The sequence below is a fragment of the Ictidomys tridecemlineatus genome, chromosome 9 (genome assembly GCF_052094955.1).
Source record: "Ictidomys tridecemlineatus isolate mIctTri1 chromosome 9, mIctTri1.hap1, whole genome shotgun sequence".
In the NCBI taxonomy this organism is placed as follows: Eukaryota; Metazoa; Chordata; class Mammalia; order Rodentia; family Sciuridae; genus Ictidomys; species Ictidomys tridecemlineatus.
The window spans coordinates 107226922-107243692 of NC_135485.1; the positions used below are offsets into that span (position 1 = coordinate 107226922).

The 16771-nt window shown below is 35.0% G+C and overlaps 1 protein-coding gene across 6 annotated transcripts in view; it reads right to left on the minus strand.

The window, feature by feature from the left end:
* Window positions 1–16771, minus strand: part of Bmpr1b (bone morphogenetic protein receptor type 1B) — a 360238-nt gene that overhangs the window by 247539 nt on the left and 95928 nt on the right. For 4 of the 6 annotated variants that reach the window (XM_078021900.1, XM_078021895.1, XM_078021897.1 and 1 more), the window contains exon 2: window positions 3668–3736. The exons of the other annotated variants lie outside the window; for them this stretch is intronic. The gene's annotated coding sequence lies outside the window, so the exon portion shown is untranslated. The remainder of the gene's footprint in view (window positions 1–3667; window positions 3737–16771) is intronic. 6 annotated transcript variants of the gene reach the window in all.

The window sequence follows — 16771 nt, forward strand, 5'->3', positions numbered from 1 at the left end:
AACCTGAAACACTGCAAATTAAGATGGGACAGCAATGAAAACTGCTGCACCAATTCATCTAACTGGTTCTCTAACCTCATTCCAGGTCCTGGTAAAAGGCCCTTTTCCTTTGGGGTTAAACTCTGATCTCACTAGTAACAATATTCAAAAATAGATTTAAAAAAAAAAAAAAAAACCTTTTCCAAATCCCTTACCCTGGCACTGCAGAAGGTTCCTGATGACCTGCCCCAAACCCCAAATCCCACCTTTTGGAAAGAGACAGTAGCCATATCAAGAATCATTGTTTCTGGTGGGTCCCCAACCATCTTCCTCTAACAAACAAAATTTGATGACTTTGATTCCAAGGGTATTAGTTTCATATCACTATAACAAAACATCTGAGATAATTATTTTATAAAGAGAAAAAGTTTATTTTAGCTCCCAGTTTTAGAGCTTTCAGTCCCTAGATGGGCAGCCCCACAACTCTGGGACCCTGAAGAAAGCAATATCTCAGAGTGGGAACATGTGATGGAACAAACCACTTACACCCTGAGCCAGGAAGCAAAATTATGGAGGAAAAGCAGGATCCCACAATCCCCAACCATCTAAGGAGTTCCCTTAAGTCTCCACATCCTAAAAGCCCACAGCACATCCCACCATTACCACCTTGGAAACCAAACCTTCAACACATGGACCTTTGGGGTTCTCATCCAAACCACAACACCAAGTCAGCACGGTTTTGAAGCACAGTAGCACAATGCAGCAGCCAAAGTGAAAACTTAAGTTTTAAAATTTTAGCTTCAGTTTTGAATGTTCCTAGCACAAAGAAATAATAAATGTTTGAGGTAATATATATGCAAATGACCCTAATCTAATCATTATACCTTGTATATATGTACTGACAAATCACATTTTAACCCATAAGTTACAGACCATTATATGTCCATTAAATTTTTTTTAACTTTTAAAAATATTTTAAAAACTAAAACATAAATTTACCCTCCAAACCACAACCCAGGGGGAAAATGAATTCTATTTAAGCCCCTAAAGGAGGAACACCAATACTCTCAACTGCATTATTTCTGCAATCTTAAAATTATGCCACCATCTTTTAATGGGCATTTTTAAGTAAGCAATAAAATCTTTCATAAATATGGAAAAGTAACCCTCTGAGAACTTTATTGAGTATTTTGAAAATGATTTAGGCTGAGGTTGGGCTCAGTAGTAGAGCACATTCCTGGCATGCATGTGAGGCACTGGGTTTGATCCTCAGCACCACATAAAAATAAAAATAAATAAAATAAAGGTATTGTGTCCATCTACAACTAAAGAAAATATTTTAAAAATGATATAGAGTATAAAAATGTTTAAAATTTCACTGTAGTAAATTAAAGTCAAATACATTAACAAGTATAATTTTTATTCTTCCTACATTTGCTCATTTGTTATGAGAAAAGATATGAGAAAAATTAAGTACATCTTCCTATGATTATTGTGAACCAGTTCACCCTGCAATGTCCACATGGAACAAGTGTCAAACAACCCTTTCCTGACCTTTTCTTGCTTATTTCCTTCTTACTGAAAATGAACTGACACAATCTCACTGAAATACCTGGGGGGAAAAAAATTCTTATTCATTTTTTGGGTTGCATGAGGATTTCCTTTATTGTCTAATTCCTAAAAGCAGATCAAGCAAGCACTCTAATCTGACTCGTGAATTCTCTGACATTCAGACTCTCAAGAGCTGTTCAGATATATTCCTTGTTCTTTTAGTGTCCCACATTGAAGTGGTGTTTGTTCATGAAAGAGGTAGTGGATTGAAAACTGAGATTTAGGTCTGAAACCATTTAAAAGCCTTCTTAGTTCCTCCCTCTGTTAGAGACAGGGTTCAGTGTGGTGACACCATGGATGCAAAAAGAACAAAAAAACAAGGGAGCATGCTTTCATCAGAGATTGCATTACAAAAAAAAAAACAATTAAAATCTAATAAGTAAACAATTACTGACATCCCTTTCGTAAGCCTTTACCTAGAGCAATATGGAACAAGTTTGAAAATGACACAGCCCTCCTGGGAAGATTTTCAGCCCTCTTTGGTCTCCTAAACTTTCTAATGAAAAGAACTTCTGAGCAATGTCCTGCCTCTATAGCTAGTCACGTAGAATATGTGAACAACTTCACTCCAACGAGTATTTGATTCACATCCCTATATATGTCATTTTCCAAGAAAAATGTAGTGACTTCTTTTCATAGAAAGTGCAATTAATCTTGTGATTTTTCAAATATTCGAAAAAATATAAAATGATGGATAATTCCCAGAGCCCTTTTTTAAGTAGAAAATATGTTCAATTACTAATCAAAAGGTGAAAAATAGATATTGGTTTATTTAATATTACCTTCACCTTTCCATATAACAATTTTAATCTTTAAAAAAAAAAACATGGACAGAACTGTGGAGATCAAATAGTCAATACATTTTAACTCTCACAGAAATTATTTTTTTTTAGAGGGGAGGGGAGGGGATACCAGGGATTGAACCCAGGGGCACTTAACCACTGGGCCACATCCCCAGCCCCTTTTTATTTTTTATTTTGAGACAGGTCTCTCACCAAGTTGCTTAGGGCCTTGCTAAGTTGCTGACGCTAGCTTTGAACTTGCAATCCTCTGGTCTCAGCCCACCAAGCCATTGGGATTACAGGTGTGTGGCACTATGCCCCGCTATTTTTATACATTTGCTTTTTAATGAAAACAAACCAAGTGGCCATTTAAGAACTATTCGTGAAATATAGAAATCTACCTAAAAGTAAAATTTGGCAAAAAGTCTACATTTGTACCTCAACCCATGAGTTGATGTGTGATAATGCAGGGTCTTCTGCCACAGGGTCACTGCTCAAACCCTGGTACAGATTTTCAGTACAGCACAGCGGTAAAGAGCAGGAGGTATCAACTTAATTCTGGCCCTACCCCTTACTGCCCATGTAACCTGAGGCAAGTTTCTTAACCTTCCCAATGTGTCAATTTTAACTTCTTTAAAACAGGAATGGAAACAAAACTGTCCTTACCGACGTGCTGTGAAAAAGATATATGGGTGAAGCCTTCTTTACAGTGCTTCAAGAACTGTAGCACTCTATACAAAACAGCCACACCACGGGACAGAATGGCTAGAAGAGTGTCTCCTAGTGAACAGTCACCAACGCACAGGGCAGCCTTCACAAAGGTGGGCCTGGAGTCCATACAACCCATTTCACATTTTTCCTCCCAACTCAACAAAGCCAACTAGAACTGTCAACATGAAAAGGGCAATAGATTGGATTTGCTTGAAAACAGCACAGTTTTGTAATCCAGTTTGCATTAACCTGAAAATGATATCATCAATATTTGAGAAAGGTTATTACTAAGTGTATAAATGTTTGAGGAATAGTCTAAGTGTGTAAGCCAACATTTCAGATGAAAGCCACAAGCTACTTGCTCATTACACAGCAAATCCACATCCACTTTGCCATGTTGATTTACACCTATTTCTTATCTTCTGTGTTCTTAGTGATAATTAAAGGAACAATTGTGCATTCTATTACTATATAAATACATTATCTTTCTTTTGATTTCAGCATGCCACAAAGTCAAAATGTCAAAGCATAATAATGATGTCTACCAAACATGCCAATTTCTTTAATAATTTCTATGACCTTACCTTTATCAGCAAGGTACGAAATGACCTTCTCTTCCTCTCACATCTAAGAAAGAGTAAGCTGAACTCCACCTTGTCAACAAAAAGAAAAAAATATATTTGTTTTTATCTATTGGCTTGAGGAAAATCTGGATTATCACTTACCAGTTCAAATGCAGAACTGATGGTATACAAAATTGAACTGAAAAAAATATACACATATCATAGCACCTTAAAGTTCTCACTTTTGAGCTCCAAACTTATAAATAAGAGAACAGATACTATCCAATATAACAAAACAGACATCATATTAAGTTTTTCTTGCAGTTTCCAAAAAGAAGCAAATACTAAGTTTAAGCAGACTTGGCACTGTGGGGATTTTATTTAATAAAAGAATTTTATTCAAATAAAAGAATAGCCATAGATTTGGAGAGTAAATATATAAACTATATGTTAATCCAAAATATTTTTCTCACTCAGTTTACTTACTAAAATATAGAAAACAAAAAATAAACACATCAGATTTCTATAACCTTATGTTAATACTCTCATCACCAATACCTTATTTCAATAAATTATTTAAACCATAATTCAATCTTAATTAGGTATGAAATAGTTTTTCTGTATTTTTCAAAAGGTAAATGAGAAACTGGAATAAAGTTCAAAAAGCAGTATGGCTATGCAGTAAAGCCAATGTCAAAAATAAGATTATAACTGTAAACACTCTCCATTCTCTTGCTTTTAGGTTAAGTTGTCAAACAAATTAATATCTGCATTAAACTGCTAAAGTTAAATAAAATTGATATAACATTAAAACAATACAAAATTTATTGCATATACAGTTCAAAATAATAATGAGATTTTTGCCAGAAAACAACTGCATTTAACCCAAAATCAGAAGAGACTTTGGATTCATGAAGAGAACATTTTAATAACTTGAAAAACAAAAGTACATACATAATGCTAAGTATGAAATTAATAGGTTCATTTATTTACCCTGTGTTGTAAAGAACACTAAAGTTTAAGAGCATTGGCATCACAATGGTGTAGCCAACATAGGTCACAGCTCGCCACAAGAGCATCATACTGAAATGCTTCCTACAGGGGCATCTTGCCTGAAAGGTCTACAGGAGACAGATTCACCTAGAAATGTGGACTTGACACATAGGAGATATGTAATTAGGATCAAGGAATTAAAAATTGTATCTCATCTGGGCCTTAGATGAGTTCCGAACCTGCTATGTTTCAATTTCCTCATTTGTAAAGTCATAATATTTTGAGAAAAGTTGTGATATTCAATGAGGACATTATAAATGTTACCTCCAGGATGATTAATGTGGTGTATTAGATAATTTTTAACATTTAATTTAAATCAAAATCTATTTATTCTTATAAAGTATTGCAAGAAATTTTGATTTTGAGATTATCCCAAGATAAAACTTTCAAAAAGAATATTATTTTCTTTATTTTATATTCTTTCACAACAATTTCTTTTTCAAAGAGGGACTACTTATGACTCAGAATTCAGAAACAAACTGCATTTTGAACATGAGAAGCTAGCAATCTTCTCCAAAATGAAGAAAAGACAGAGTATGTGACTTAGACCCAGGCCCCAAATCTCTTTCAGACATTTTCCTATCAACTTAGACTCATGAGAGCATGCAAGTTTGGATTACCAGCCAAAACTTGATGTCAATCAAATCTGAAGGACAGCAGGACTGTTAAACTGTTAGGTCAAAGACTGTTTGAACCCAGGAATCTTTTCAGGGTAGACAATCTGCTGAAGTCATAGTTCTTACTAAAAAGCTCTCAGTTTGCAGAGACGACCACTTACTCCCAAATGATAATATACCTCAACCCCTAAGGGAGAGAATGATCATAGTCCTAGGACTGACATGAGGTCAAAAGCAATACAATTGGCAGGCATGGTGGTGCATGCCTGTAATCCCAGAGGATTGGGAGGCTAAGGCAAGAGGATCATGAGTTCAAAGCTGGCCTCAGCAACTTAGCAAGGCTATAAGCAACTTAACAAGACCTTGTCTCTAAATAAAATATAAAAAAGGGCTGGGGATGAGGACAGGGTTGTGGCTCAGTGGTAGAGTACATGTCTAGCACGTGTGAGGCACTGGGTTTGATCCTTAGCACCACATAAAGATATTGTGTCCATCTACAACCTACAACTAAAAAATATTAAAAAAAAAAAAGGCAGGGTGTGGTGTTGGAGCATGTGACTCAGTGGTTGAGTGGCCCTGTTAAAAAAGAAAAAAAGACAATACAATTTCTATGGCAATTTATAGGATTATATCATAAAAGAACATGTCTAACAGGAACCATGCTGGTGTAAAATCAGGAATTTAAAAAATATATAATTCAGGGGATTTCAAATCACTAAGAATCTGGGATTGATATCAGCTAATGAGGAGGAACACCATCAGTACACAATCTGAGCATAAGAATACATAATCTGACTGTCCATTCACAAACCTCCATATGTTTGCATATTTTAAAATCTGCAATATTTTCTTCAATTAGAGGAATCAGCAAAAAGCAATGATATACTGTACTCATGTTTCCTCTCATTCATCATGTCTTTGGTAGATGTTCAACAACACATTCTTTATGAAGTAAGACTTTTAAATGTACTATGTTCTTTATATGTAGAAACTAGATCATTAATTTAAAGAAAGAGAGAGAGAGAAAGAGAGAGAGAGAGAGAAAAGTTTATCTGAAATGGCTTAAGCAGTCAAGCAAATTTAACTCCTATCCCGGTTTTTATCATCTTACTTCAAGTAGTTTTGAAAACTCTAAATCTCTAAGGGTTCAACTCTTTATCATGTAAAGATTGCTGACATTGTAGTTTGCTTAATTTGCTCATTTTTAATGAAAATTAATTTTTACTACTCAGCTGTATTTCGTTAATTCCATTACATATGAAGTATGGATTTTATATTATTCAACTTCCCTGGAAGATCAGCCAGCTGAGCACTTACTTGGCCCTTCACCCAAGAATCGAATTCATAAATTCAGTGCAAAAGTGGCCTGGAACAGTAATTTATCTGCTATTTTCTAAATAACTATTGTGAGCCAGACATTGCAATAAGCCCAGAAGACAACCATGAATAAGCTATATATGGTATTTGTGTTTAAAAGGCAATGCTCCAAATAGCCAAAACAATTCTGAAAAAAAAAGAATAACAAGATTAAAGAATTCACCCACTCTAATGATTTCAAAACACATTAAAGCTATAGTAATCAAAACGGTGTGGTACTGGCATAAAGACAGACGTAGAGACCAATGGAACAGAATAGGGACCACAAAAATAAACACTTTTTTCTATGATCAAAGAATCTTCCACAAAGAGAATAAGATTATTCAGTGTGGGAAGGACCATCTCTTCAACAAATGGTTATGGAAAAGTAGATAACCACCTGCAAAGAAGGAACTTTGACTCTTACCTAACACCACAAACGAAAATTAATTCAAATGGATTGATGACCTAAAGACCTGACACTATAAGATTCCCAGAAGAAAACCTAGAGGAAAAGATTTCTGACATAAAATTTGACAACTGTTTCTTGAAAATGACACCCAAAGCATAGGCAACAAGAGCAAAATCAGACAAATAAGATGGGACCAACACCAAACTTCACCCACAGCATGAAAGCCAAGCTAAGGAATAGGAGAAAATACCTCCAAATTACATATCAAATTGGTTCATAAAGAATCACAATTTACAAGAAATAACCTGATTAAAAAATGGGCAAAGAACACCTGTAAACATTCCTCTACAAATGATACACAAATGGCCTGTAGACACAAAAAGATGCTCCCCATCTCTCATTGCTATAGGTCAGACCTTGAATGTCCCCTGAAAGCCTGGGAGTTAAAGACTATATCTCCAGGGTGGTGCTACTGGAGCGCTTGGACCCTTTGAGAGGAAGGGCCCATGTAGAAGGTTCATAAGCCACTACCTTACCACACACCCAAAGCAATAGGACCATGAGCTGGACCTCCAATACTGTGACCCAAAATAAGCCTTTCCTCTGTATAAGCCTATTGTCTGGATATCTTGTTGTAGTGATGGAAAACTAAACATTAATCACTACAGAAATGCAAATAAAAGCCACAGTGAGATATCACCTTACATCCAATTATGATGCCTACATCAAAAAAAAAAAAAGAGGACTGGGATTGTAACTTAGTAGGAGAGCACAGAGTTAGCACATCAAAAGACCTGGGTCTGACCCTTAGCAGGACAAAATTTTAAAAAAATAAAAATAAAATACCAAAGAAAAGACCAAGGGGATATGGAGAAATCAGAGACCTTATACACTGTTGGTAGAAATTTAAAATAGTACAGATACTATTAAAAAATGTATGGTAGTTCCTCAAAAAGATGAAAACAGAATTAGCATATGATCCAGCAATCTCCCTTCTAGATATATATCCCAGATTTCAAGGATCAATGTCCAAGAATTGGAAGCAAGACCTTGAAGATTTATTTGTACAGTCATGTTCATAGCAGTATTATTCAAAATAACCAAGAGGTGGAAGTAATCCAAATGCCCACTGAGGGATGAACAGATAAGTGAAACATGGTAATAAACAATGGAATATTACTCAGTCTTGAAAAAAAGGAGATATAGTCACATAATGCTACTGAAATAAACCAGTCATAAAAAGATAAATACTGTATACAGCTAAAGTAGTCAAATTCTAAGAAAAGGGAAGAAGAAAGGCGGTTGCCAGGGCCTGTGGGTGGGGATGGGAAATGCGCAGCTGTGGTTTAATGTGTACAGAGTTTCAGGTTTGCAAGATCAAAAAGTTCTAGAGATTCACTGCAAAGCAATGTGACTATTCTTATTACTTCTGAACTATACACTTTAAAATGATTAAAATGATAAATTTTGTTATGTGTTTTCTACCACAATTTTTTTTTAAAGGTGATAAGGCATAGGTAACATACTGGAAGTTATAAAGTGAGAATTCATAGCCTCTAAGTAGAGATAAAATTTAGAAAAGCGGGGTAGAAAGTTCAGGTGGAAGACTGAATCTACAAAAAGTCATTTGGAGGAAAACAGCAAAGTTTAAGCTAACAGGCAAATAACAGAAGTGTAGCCCAGATAAAACTGGAAGAGCAGGTTGAGGTTCACTGCGTAAGGTGGTCAGTACTCAAGGGAGAGTCTCTGAAGTGACAAAACAAGCAAAGCTCTGACCAGGCAGACCAGAAGGTGAGAGAAAGAAGTCAGAAACATCTGCTTCAGACTTCTCAACAGTGACCCAAGAAGTCAGCATTAAGGCAGGAAAAATTCAGGAGGAGTATTTCTCCATACAGTCCAGGAGCACATGAGGGTGGCCTGGGATCCCCCCTCCCCAGGCAACCAGATCAGCTGGATTTCTCATAAATGAAGACGCGTCCCGGAAAACCTTTCAAGTCCAGTGTGGACTTTTACTACCTTTGAAACATAGAAAACTGAAATATCTTCTCTCGAAACTTCTTAGAAGCAGATTATCTCTGACACCCTACACATTTAAAGATTGGGTTTCATGCTCCTAGAAAGCATCATATAAGTCATTGGGGAATTGATGGCCATTTTTTATTGATGAATGTTTATGGGGAAATGTGCTAAATACTTGAAATTGTTTTTTTTAAAAAAAGGTAAATCTAAAATATCACAAAAATCCAGTAGATTCAATTCTTACTATTTATGAAAGATAAAGGAAAATTTTCTAATGTCCCATCTCAGATGGTTAAAAAAACTCATATAACACTACTTTAACTGAAGGACAGAATTAGCACTTTTATATTTCAGATGAATAGTTGAAACGGTCAGTAAATAGGTAATAATCATAAGGAAAGTATAAACTGTATTGCTTATGAGTTCAAAAAATAACCTTGAACCATGTCTTCCTACTTTTACAGGTTACTTAAAATTACAATTTAGACTTGAGAGCTCTGTCTACAAATATTGAAATCTACTTAAATTATCATATTTATTAAATCCCAAACCCTATTCTAGAACTTTTGCCTTCAGAGCTGCTGGAAACTACAACGTTTAAAAAGCGCCCTTGCGAGGTCACGGAGGCTGCCACAGGGCCAGTAAGAGAAAGCAGACCTCTCTGCCAGGATGTCAATTACCCAGCCCCTGGGCACTCGCTCACAGAGCGCCACAGCTTAAAATCATTATGAAGATAGCATTAGGACAATTAAACAAATTACTCAGAATCAAGAGTACTTAAAATCTATTCCTAACCTCAATAAAAGGTACCGTAAGACAAGCTCAGAAATTGAGGTAAATTACAGAAAAGTGTTACAACATGAGTAAGCATTCATTTGTTTTCCTCTTGCAATTTAAAATTTTTTGTACATTCTAGAATCAGATCTTGGAGTATTTCAGCAATGTATACAAACTAAGGAAGGCCCAAAAGTATTTCAGTAATGCAGGAACTCTCAAAATAGCTTGTGTATATAGATAGTAAATAAAGTTCAAAATTCTTGGCTATTCAGTATCTTTACTGAAGCAAATCAATACTTTTTTTTATAAGTGCTTACTTCAGACTATTTTTTTAAAATAATGAAATGTTAAAGATCCTACTCTCTTGCATAAGATTATAAGTAACAGAGATAATTATTAAAATCTGGAAATCAGAAAGGAATGAAAAAGAGTCTGAGGTAAACTTACCAATTTTTAAAATAAAATTAAATAAACCCATGGAATACAGAAGATTCCTTTCTCTTTTAGTAAAGATTTAGAGGGGTGGGGGGGAGAAAAACATGTGAGCATTTTGTAAATCAAGAAACATGATACAGACAAAATATTAGCAACCTTGAACGTATAAAATACTTACAGGTAAAGTTAGGAAGTAAATGTAAAGCCTTAAAATAGCAGGAGGGATTATCAACAGCTCCAAGTTCCAAACGTGTTCATATTTTTACCATATCAAGACTAATAGCTTGCCTCACAAGGGATGTACACATTAGCTAGGTAATTTTCATAAGATGCACATGTTAAAAAAAAAAAAAAGAAAAGAAGGAAGAAAGAAAGAAGCAGAGCTGTGAAAAGCCAGGTCTTTGAGCCAGAGAGTTCCTGGGTACGAATTCTCTGTTTGATTTTGGACTACCTGCTTAACTTCCCTAATTCTTGGATTCCTCATCTGTAAAATGCAGACAATGCCTAAGATAACATGTATGGAGCATTAGATATTTCTAGGGTTGTCGGGAATCAGAATCTTATTTACATATAAGAGTCTAAAACTAAGCAACAGAGCACACACCTAAGCTCTGGAGGTACTCAACTCCTTGTCTAAGGCTATTTACACAGCTCACCTCTGCCTTTCAAGAGCCTACCACAAGGCACCTTCCCATGCTAATATGTGAAATCCCAAACCCAAACTCACATTAACCATTGTATCATCTTTGCTTCCAAACTCAGGACAGAGTTCAACACCAGACTCTGAAAAATGCTGGAGCAATTATCATTTCATGGTACTAATAGAGTATAATTTGTGCCAGAAGACTATTAAATCCACAGATAATGCAAAAGTCCCATTGTAACCAAAAATTTCAGGCTGACTCTAGCACATACCAAAAAAAAAAGTCAAATTAAATGATGGAACACTAAATCATTTCTTATTATTCCCCATTCTCCATTCACAAAGGTATAATGAAATGAGCAAAATGACTGCGGAAAATAAAAGCTAAGGATTCTGTTATTCCAAAGCCTGCGCTGATAACTTAAATTTGACAGTTTCTATTATAGCTGTAATTCCATAACCCTCACACAGCAAAGAGAATAACCAAGTAAAGATGTTCTCTACCACAAGTGTTAAAACTGTAGATTCTTTTTAACTGAAACATTCCAAAGAAATCTTAGCTGGAAACAGAAGGGGAAATATTTCACTGAGAGCTACAATAGTACGATACTCCACAGACACAGTGATGAACCAGCACGTGACTGCAAAGGCCCTCAAAAGCCAAAACTTACTCTTCAAAATGGCATTCCAAGCTTTAGTAGAAGGAAAATCACAAAACATAGCCAAATATGGCACTAAGTTCACATTGTAAATAATATGGATTTTTAGATAGATCAGAGTTTGTGAAAATAGAATTTTAAAAGGCTACTTAGGAAACCAAAACCAATTTTTCTTGAAATCTAAATTTCTTTAGAAATTTCTTCTCTAAATTTTAAACCTATGAACTTCAGCCTCATCAAGCTTGATTTATTCAATCTGAAAGATACTTGTTATGCTGCATATAAGTACTAACCAGACCTCAAAGGGGAAAGTGGTTGGTATTCCTGCTCCTTACAACCACTCAATTGCACATCTTTAGAAAAAAATGAAGGCCAGGTATAGATGGAACATGAACCATTTTATAAAAACTAAATTTTTAAAAGAACTCTTTACATGATCTCAAGGAAAAATAACAAATTAGAATGAAAACTATGAAAAGTATACATACTTAGAAATACACATTTTATTTTAGAATGAATAGGAGTATTTCAAAAGTCGAGTATTTCAAAGTCGAGCAGGTCTTTGGACCCTATATAACGCAGATGAACATGCTTCTAATTCAGTCAAAACTTAAAGAAGAAAAATACATACTATCTGTTAAAAAAAAGTATAGCCCATATGCAAAAGAATATTAAAAATACATGCTATCTGAGTAACATAAACTTAGACAAAGTAGGTCAGACTAACAGGCTGGCCATATACACTTAAAATCTGTATTTGATCATTTAAGAAGAGCCTCGAAGAAAAAAAAAACGAAAGAAACTACAGCAGATGATCTGGAAGAAATTTTAGTATCACACGAAAAAAAAAAAGTCTGACTTTCTTCTAATGCTAAGTAATACAGAGGAAAAAACACTGAACAAAAAAAGTATAAAATTATTTTCATACAATATATGAGTAATAATTCTAATTTTTAAAGATCAGGGAGTTTTCATCTTTTACAATATAAAAAGTAAAATTCCTCAATTATCTAGCAAGTAGAACACAAATTATCATTCCTCCTTTTAAAAGTGTGTATATATGTGTCTGTATGTGTGTGTGTGTGTGTGTGTGTGTGTGTGTAAGGTGGTAAGAACTTAAGTGCAGGGTTTTCATTTTTTGTAAATGTATTTTAGAAAAATTTAAGATATAGTCTTCGATTTTTTTTATTTTTAAATTTCAATTTGTTATATATGATAGCAGGACGCATTACAATTCATATTACACATATAGAGCATAATTTTTCATATCTCTCATTGTACACAAAGTAGAGTCAGATCATTTCTGTCTTCATACATGTAATTAGGGTAATGATGTCCATCTCACCTATGCCCCCTCTACCCCTCCATCCCCTATGCCCTATCTAGAGTTCATCTACTCCTCCCATGCCCCACCCCCAACCACATTATGAATCAGCATCCTTAAATCAGAGAAAACATTCAGCATTTGGTTTTTTGGGATTGGCTTACTTCACTTAGTATTCTCCAACTCCATCCATTTACCTGCAAATGCCATGATTTTATTCTCCTTTAATGCTGAATAATATTCCATTATGTATATATACCATATTTTCTTTATCCATTCATGCTGAAGGGCATCCATATCCATACTGAAGGGCATCTAGGTTGGCTCCACAGTTTAGCTATAGTGCTGCAATAAACATTGATGTGGCTGTGTATTTTTTTAACCCTGTTCCAAGTACTCTAACATCTTCTGAATGATGACTCTGCATATACTTACCACGGAGCAAACAAGCAGCGAGTGCTGCACAAGAAATTAGAGGTTACAGGAGAAATTACAGTGGGACATTCAGTCTTTCCTGCCTCAGTCTACTAATTTGGGAATCTCAGATAAAATATATGTTACAATGTGAATTGGCTGATTATAAATCCTCATCCTCCTATCGCATGCCTTTGATTAATAAGGCAAATACATTATCCTAAATTCAAAAGTGTTCATGTTCCAAGGTTCTTTTCCCTCTTTTCTTGATACCAAGGTTTGGCATTTGCCTACCCCCGGCCTAGCATGGCCTTTCCCTCAGATCTAACCAAGTCCTGCTTATCCCCCAACACTGGAAATAAAGGATACTTCTTGGCCCCATCCAGGGAAATATGATCCCATTTAATCTCCCCAAAACTAACTCCTGTACCAGTGGGGGAATTCCCCCTTTTTTGCTGACTTAAGGAAGTGAACTGTGATTTTTAATCTATAGCTAAAACTAAATTTCAACAATAATTATTTAAATCATAAATACTTATTGAATGTCAATCACATTTTGAAATTTCTGAAAAATCATGTTCTCCCAAGGGTTCACAAATGAATATTTCCGTTCCAGAAAAACAAAATTCACGCAACCCAGGGGCACTCCACAATTTTTTGTTTTGGCATTAAATAAAACAAAAAAAGAGAACAAAAATAACAAAATAATGATAACTCAAACTAGAGAGTCGGGCAAAAAAACTAAACTGAGGTACTCCAGGTAAAAACTGAGATGATATTGAACTGGTATTCCATGATAGGCATAAAAAGGAAGAAAAAGAATCTAGAATTAAGATACTGCATGCGGCAAGATCTATGCCTGGATTTCTGGTTTAATTGTGTATCTGGTGATGTCACTCACAGGGATGTTATTCATAGGTGATAATGTAAAGGAACACTGAGACTGATGATGAATTTAAAATTGAATACACTTAAATCGAGAAGTCCATGAACCCCCAAAAATATTTCAACCTTTTAATAAGGGTCAAGGAGGAGATATGCTATATATGCATCTTTTAGAGGCAAGCTTGTGAAATCCAGAGAAGGATAAATCCTGCTAGAGTGAAAGACAAAGCAGTTTCTCGGAACCTCAGAGAACATAAATATTTAGGAAGAAGAAAGAAGAGCCAGCAAAGACACAAGAGAAAGAAGAGTCATGTAAGTAAAAAGAGGGGAAGTAAGATAATGTAAATGGAAGACATCATTCATTTAACTAATATTTATTGTGTGTTCAATATGGGGCTCCATTTGGTACAGAGGAGGTACATGCCTGAAATAAGAGTCCACAGGACCTGGCAAGTCAGTGGACATTAGTGACTTGGTGAAAGCATTTCCAGCCAGAGATTACAGTGAAATAAACAATGAATGGGTGGTAAGGAACACAGTGTTCTTCCAGACCGAGAGTGGGAGCTGCAGTTAGAGGCTGACATTGGACCAAGGAAGGGTTTGGGTAAGGGCAAAAAGATTTTAAGAAAGGAGCCAACAGAAACGAGGGGGTGGGGGAAAGAAAAAGGAAGGAAGAGAAGAGCGAGGAAGGAAAAGAGAGAAAATGATTGAGTAAGAGTATTGTTGGGGGCATGTAATCTTTACACCTTGCAAGGAGAGAAGGTAGCATGAATTTATGAGAATGGGGGGGCGGGGGATACCACTATGGGCAGAAGAAAGATGGCCATTTTTGATGACATGTATTTTCTCATAGAGGGAAGGGAAATGGTCATCCTCTGAAAAAAGACAGAGATATATTAAATGTAGAGAGCTTAAGAAGATGACAGTAATATGACCCCTATGAGAAATGGGAGAAGAATCAGACTGGGGACAAAGAGAAGATTTGCTCAGCTGCAATTAGTGCCTAAAACACTAGAGACCAAGAATTTATAGCATCACCTATTGATGACCTGTGCATTCACCTCACTGCCAAAGATTTACACCTAAGCATACACTTCATGATGGGTACTCATTTTTTTCAGCAGGTTACACAATAAGTGGTCTTTTATATTCATGCTATATATTTGAAAACTCCTAACACAAATCAGAAAAAGAAAAACATTTTACATGCTTAATAAGACCATTACACTGCTCTACTGTCATCTCCAAAAAAATTTTTTTTATCAGTCTTGTCATTCAATGCATGTTGCTCTTCCTCCCTCTTAGCAAGTGAATACATGAAAAAGATGAGATTTCTGGGCTACAGATGTTGGACCTCACCTTGAAGGCAACTGGAACTGTTGAATGGTTTTAAGTAAAAACTGGTATGCAGAGATTTACATTTTGAACTAGGCACTATATTCTCAGATTCATTTTAATAAAACTAACATTTTATATTTTCCTGAATCTAGAATAAATAAAAATTGAATATTAAAATCTCATAAATATATTTTATTGAAGTATACCATTTGTAAACTATAAAACAAGCTTCTATTTACCACTAAACTATTAAAAATATTTTTTCAGGTAATTCAAAAACTATTTGAGAAGAAAAGAAGTTAAAGATGTCTTCTATCTTGGTCTTCACTGCTATATGAAATATGATTAAAATAAACTTGATTAAAAGGCAATCAAGGAAGTTTGATCTTTTGTTGACTTTTAGTACTAATTTATTTCCAAATCATAAATAAAGCACCTTGAGTTTGAACCCCTTTAACAAATGCAATGATGTAATACAACCAAGTTTTCTTTATGGTCACAAAATTCAAAGAAATGATCACTTTAAATACAATTTAAGTATTTTAATATTAATTTTTGAATCTTATCAAAAGATCCTTTTGTAAAAGAAATATAAAACAAAACCATATGGTGTACAACCAGAGGTATGAAAAATTGTGCTCTCTATTTGTATTATGAATTGTAATGAATTCTGTTGTCATATATAACAAAAACTCTTCAGAATATTAACTTGATTTTGATTCTTTTAATAATTGGAGGGTGTTTTTTTTAAAATTCTGATCTTTATCCTGACCTCCCTTTGCCTGCCACCAACAATCTCCACTTGCCATGAAAAAGACACACAAAAAAAGGTAAAGGTTAGAATCTATTCTGGGTTCCAGCACAGAGAATGGCCTTCTGAAGACTAGACTCCAGGAATTACAATGGGCATGCTCGGGCCACAAACCACTGTTTCTTTGCACTATATATTCCTTGTATTGTACCCACTCAGAATTCTTATACCTCAGTACATAACCTGACAAACATTTTTTTTCTCTTTTGTTTTATGAATATCAAAATGAGACCAATTAAAACCTATGATAATTAAAGAAACAAATATGCAATTCATCACATATAGTAGAATCTATCTTCCATTACCTTTAATCTCACTGCCAGACAGTAGCTACCAGTGTACTGAACGCTATTCTGTCTCATGGCCACACATTATTGGGTAA